The sequence below is a fragment of the Pteropus medius genome, unplaced genomic scaffold, assembly GCF_902729225.1.
Source record: "Pteropus medius unplaced genomic scaffold, Ma_sr-lr_union100, whole genome shotgun sequence".
Taxonomy (NCBI): domain Eukaryota; kingdom Metazoa; phylum Chordata; class Mammalia; order Chiroptera; family Pteropodidae; genus Pteropus; species Pteropus medius.
This window is the reverse complement of record NW_024349803.1, coordinates 4091792-4097607: the sequence shown is the minus strand read 5'-3', so window position 1 is coordinate 4097607 and position 5816 is coordinate 4091792. Positions and strand designations below refer to the sequence as shown.

The following is a 5816-nucleotide window of genomic DNA, read 5'->3' as shown; positions in this document are numbered from 1 at the left end:
GGTGTGTGTCTATATGTTTCTTGTTCTTTGTTGATCAGTGACACCTAAGACATACAAGTATTTCACAAGCCTCCAACATTTTCTAAGGGAAGAAACAAACTCAGAGCAAAAGCTGCATTAGAAATGGCTGCCGAGGGGCCCATTTCCATGCTGATCGACCAGAAGTCTATTCAGATGAAGTGATAACACCAGAGCCACCAACAACACCAGAAACATGGATCTTGAAGCAGCTTTAAAAACAGAAGGGAAGTTTTTCTCATATCTGCCTTTCAGTAAACGGAATGTGTCAGGCAGAGCTTGGAATAACTGGAAAGAGGGGGGGTTGGAAAAAAGTGCTGAAGAGAGGGGCAGCAGTGGGAAGGTATGAGTAATAGGATTCTTTCTGCACAACGTGTCTCATCTAGGGATTCCAGAGACCTTAATAAATCACACTAGCTTTGGGCAAGAGCCTTATGATTGCCCAACTGTGCAGGACAGAATGATGCTGGTAGAATCTACTTCGCCCCCAGGAGGGCCTTCCTTTTGCAGAGAGGCAGCCCACCTCTTGAAGAGAAGATGGGATACCTGCCACAGAGGTTGGCCTGCTTTAGTCATTAGTGATTTAATCACCCAACAGGTGTTTTTGGAGAACCTATCTGGTACAGAGTAAGGAGCTCACCATATTCATTCTAGATGCAAAATCATATTGTGTGTAAAGACATTGTTAGGCCACTGATTTCTGAATTATTTGTAACTGACATTTCAGCATCATTTTGACTCTGCCTAGTAACTGTTTCCAATCATTAAAGTGTAAAATTTTTAAAGAGCATGGATAATTAGTCACCTGTGGCTTGTCTAGTCAATGTTGTGACTATTTAGTTTTATCCCCTCTTTAAATTAGGTTTTTGAAAACAGTATATGCATACATATATAATTACATAAGGTTAAAAAATGAAATTTATTTCCCACTCCCCTGCAAAGTCCAGGACTTTTTCTGGCTTTTAGGCAGGATAATAAAGAGCACAGATCCTAGAATCAGACTCTCCAGGTTTATTGCCTTGGTCTCACAGTTAACCTTGCACCAGGAAGACCTTGGACAATTTGTTTAAACCTTGTAATGCCCCAGTTTTCTCATTCATAGAATGTGTACTGAATAATCCATGTAGGAAAGAAGCCAAGTCCCTGTTGACTCACTGCCCACCAGCCCGCAAAGGCCTGGAATGAATCACATCTTCAGGGAATACACAGGAACAACTCGGATTCCTGAGGAAGCCCTGGGAAGTCCTCCTGGGGTGGGAGTGGGACCTCTCCCACCAGAGAGCAGAGCTCGCCTCCCTGGGGAGTGAGCCGGCAGGCAGCATGTGGCTCCTGGTGTGGTTGTCAGCCACCCCTTTAGCTTCCTTGCCCCAAGCCCCAGAGAAACAGAAATTATCTTAAAAATGCATTTTGTTCCTCATGCCAAGATGATTGAAATCAGCCTGAGAAAGAGACAGAGGGTCTGGTCCTAAATACAGTCTTGGGGGAACTACTTCACCCAATAAACATTTATGAAGCGCCTGCCGAATGCGCATTCTGTCCTCCTGAGCAGAACTCCTAGAACTTTTCCTGAGTTACTTTCTACCAACAATTCAGAACAATCTGCCCATGAAGTAGAAATGAGGGGAGAACTAAATAATGGTGGTGAAACGAAATGATTTTTACAATCAAAAGAAGTAGCTGCCAGATGGCAGAGCGAAGTGGAGGAGAGGAACATGAGTAAAATAAATCATTTCCAGGAAAAAAAAAATGCACCTATGACTCATGGTTGCGATATGTTTTTGTCAACTGTGATCCTGAAATTCAGGAAGCAAATGGCAGTCTTGACTATAACACAGGCAAGAAATCAAATGTATTTTTGGTTGAATCAGACTTGGGGGAAGTGGCTTGGTTCATGCGGTTTCTCATGTAGGTGCAGCTGTGCCTGTCTGTGGTTTTCCTCACAGAGGAAGTGAGAGACAAATGAGCTGTGTTCACACTGCACTTAAAAAAGGCCTGTTTCTAGAGGAGGCAAACCATGCCCTGCATGCAGATCGTTCGGCCCTCATGCCTGAGGGGCGAGCCTGGAGGTAGCCCCTGCTGCGGGAAACCCACCTGGGCCACCCCTTACCCACAGGTAGCCCTGCTTAGTAGCTTGTGACCATTGCACACTGGACCAGAATTAGGCACCTGGCCAAAGACCAGCCAGTCAGAATGCAGGTCGGTAGACTCTGTGGTGGCCTGGCACCCAAGCTCTGCTCAGAGAGGCACAATGGTGACTCAGCCGCTTGGATTTGCAATTGAAATTCAGAATTGCTCAAACTAAATAAATGTTTTCTCAACGAAATGGATTTATACATTGCAGAACTTTTTAAAAAAGTTTTACTAGTATGAAATGTCGTGCAAAAATGTCCAGATCGAAAACAAATGCTGATGTGACATGAGGATCTGTGAGCAGGACTGCTGTGGAGGCCTTCAGTCTTTCAATGCCAAGTCTCCTTCCTTGTATTAGCTGCCTGTTCCCACACAGTTACCTCCAGCCTTAGTGGCTTACAGCAATCACGGACACGACTAACACATGGTGTCTGTCCATCAAAAATCTGGAAGCAGACTCGCTGGGTGGTTCTGGCTCAAGGTCTCTCATGAGGCTGCCGTCAAGATGACAGCCAGGGCTGTGGTCAGCTGAAGCTTTCACTGGAGATGGAGGGTGTTATTGGTAATTATGTCCCCCAAAAAGGTATGTTGAAGTTTTAACCCCCAGACCTCAGAATGTGACCTTATTTGGAAAGAGGGTCTTTGTAGATATGATTAAGATGTAAGTTGAGGTCACATGGTCACACTAGAGTAGGGTGACCGTTTAATCCAACACGTTAGATGCCCTTACAAGAAGAGAAGGCATACACACGCGCCAGGCAGAGTCATCAACCAGCCTGGTGTGATGTCGACCAATGTTTTTCAAAGGGTGATCCCAAACCAATAGCACCTCGGAACGTGTTAGAAACACAAATTCTTGGGCTCCACCCCAGATTTGCTGGAGCAGAAGCTCGGGCCAGTGCCCAGCAGCGTATTCTGATCTTGGTCAAGTGTGAGACCAAAGCAGGTGTGCAGGCCCTAGACTTCAGCTCCTCACACCAATCTCTGAAACAGGCAAGTGCGCCCGTTTTATAAAAGAGGAAACTGAGGCTTGGAAGGGCAGGGGCTTGCCCAAGGCCAAACAGCACCCCAGTAACAGAGCTAGAACGTGGAGATCCCGCCCCAGGACCAAGGCACAGCTAGTTTCTGGATTGCTGACCCAGAACTGTCATCTCTTCTCTGGTTTTCAACACATTATCACCCTGTCTGGGTGACCTTTTAATCATTCAAACATATTACCCTGCTTTTATTTAGCCAAAGACAAAGTAGTAGGGAAATATAATTTATAGTTAAGCAATTGCCTTTCATCAGGTTCCATGTACTTTTGAGAGTTCATGAAAGACTTCATGGGAATGCAGAAAGCTTATTTTTTTAAATTATTTTTTTAATTTACTTTCAAGTATACAGTACATTGGTTAGACATCTATATAGTTAATAAAATGATCCCCTCAATTGCTCCCTCCTTCCCTTGACCCTCCGCCCTGCATTAATGCTAACTGCATTCCCTAGGCTGTGCTCCCCATTCCCATGACCATCCAGCAGCTACTAATTTGTACTTCTTTAGCCCTTTACCCCATTCTCTCAGCCCCTCAAACCCCCTTCCTCTCTGTCCAACACCAAAGTGTCCACTATATTTGTGAGTCTGTTTTTAATTAGTTTGTTCTTTTTATTCTTTAGATTCTGCATATAAGTGAAATCATATAGTGTTTACCTTTGTCTGACTTAAATATCTTCTAGGTCCATCAAAGCAATATCTTGTTCCATCCCCTTCTTTTTCATACGTAGGGGTCTTGTTTTCTTATCTTTCCAGCCACTCTATCTTTTGGTTGGAGCACTTAATTCTTTTCCGTTTAGGGTATTTATTGATAGGAATGTAGTTGTTACCATTCTTTATTCCTGTTTTTGATACAAGAAAATTTATTGAACTAATTAATTTATTTGCAATTATTTCAAGAATAATCCCTTTTTTCAGTTCCAATGTGAGAAAACTCACAGTGGAATGCTCCTGTAATCTTTTAATGTGGTGCTTCAACGTTTTTGAATAAAATATGTAGGACGGTTGCTTCTTTTTATGTTTACTGCACATGTCTTTATCAAACTTTCCACCACATTGAAAGGTCCAAGCAAGCTCGATGATCCATTTTATCAATACTTTAAGTGTTTACAATTTCTGAAATATTATCATCTGATTTAGGCAGAATGAAATCTTAGATACTGTGTCCTTTGACCTCAAGGCTTGGCTTGTAGTTTCTCTTCTGAATCCCGAGTCTATCACAGTAGAGTCCTAGTGTGTTAACTAAAGATATCAGTACACTAAAGGGAAGACTCCACTTTTCTTATTTCCATTCGAAACATACTGACAGGAAGTGTAAAGGATCAGCATTTTACATTTTCTTTGAATGTAATGGTTGAAACTCGTCCCATTGACCTGGAAGAACTGTAGGGTTCTAAAGTGATTCCTGAATAATCCAAGAAAGACAAAATTGCACAGTGTGACTTTAAGATAAGATGCATCTGGGGGTTCTAATTCTTTAAAAATTGTTTGTCCAACCATGAGTATCTTATGACTCACATAAAATCAGGTGAAAATTAAACATTAGCTCCTTGTAAAATACTGTGCTAGAAATCCTAGAGTATGCAGTCAGTCACATAAGAAAAGACTGTTACTTTTAGAGAGAGCTTATTATCTAGTGTTCATATACATACAGGATTTAAACACACATACACACACACACACACACACACACACACACACACATCAGTAAAGGCTGTTATGGAAGACTGTATTTTCTAAAAATAGCTGTGACAATATTTTCGGTCCCACTGACTCTTCCAGACCTTTGTCAGTCCCTATCAAGAGGTAGGTGGGATTTATGCTTCTTCTTTTGACCCTGGGTACAACTTTGTGTCTGCCTCGATGACCAGAATGAGGCAGACGTGACACTGGTGACTTCCAAAGCTAGGTCACGGTGGATGACACTGCTCCTATGGGCTCTCTCTCCAGGCTCTACCCCTTGGAACACGAAGACCATATTCTGCAGAAACAGAGGCCTCATGGGGAGACTCACGAGGAGGGAAATCAAGGCTTCTGGCCCCCAGCCCAGTCGAGCTCCCAGCTGACAGCAGGGCCTGCTTCCCAGCCATCTGAGGGGCTCCTCTTGGAAGCAGGTCCTCCGGTGCTCAGATGCACTGCCCCAGCCTGCAGAGCAGAGACGAGCCCCACCCCCTCTCCCCTCCAGCCCTGACCACACACGGCCCAAATTGCAGATGCGTGAGTGAAATAAATGATTGTTGTTTAAGCCATTAAGTTTTGAGGTATGCAACAAATGATAGCCATAATTGATTTTAGAAGTTTTTCATATTTGAAGAACTGACAAATTAAAAACTAAAAGAGGCCAGCGTGGCCACACTGTGGTGAGTGAAGGAGCCATAAATTCAGAAAGAGAGGCAGGGCCTGGGTGTGCAGGCCTCACAGGCCATGGTAGCGGCTGGGGTTTATATGGGAAGCACATGGATAGTATTGAGCAGAAGAATGACATGGTTGATTAAAATGATTCCTCTGGCTGATGATGGGTGGCTTCCAGAAGCCTCAACCCCTCCTAAATCATTCACACCTCATGACCAGTCATGAGGCCTTACCGAGGGATGTGAAAAACAGCATTTTAAAGAAAAAAAAATTTTAATTTATA

The 5816-nt window shown here is 43.4% G+C and overlaps 1 long non-coding RNA gene across 1 annotated transcript; it reads left to right on the top strand.

Annotated features, from left to right (window-relative positions):
* Positions 1–4766: 4766 nt before the first annotated feature.
* Positions 4767–5375, top strand: LOC120582058 (uncharacterized). Its single transcript, XR_005647446.1, has 2 exons — positions 4767–4987; positions 5132–5375. It is a non-coding gene; the product is annotated as an uncharacterized LOC120582058 (long non-coding RNA).
* The last annotated feature ends 441 nt before the right edge of the window (positions 5376–5816 follow it).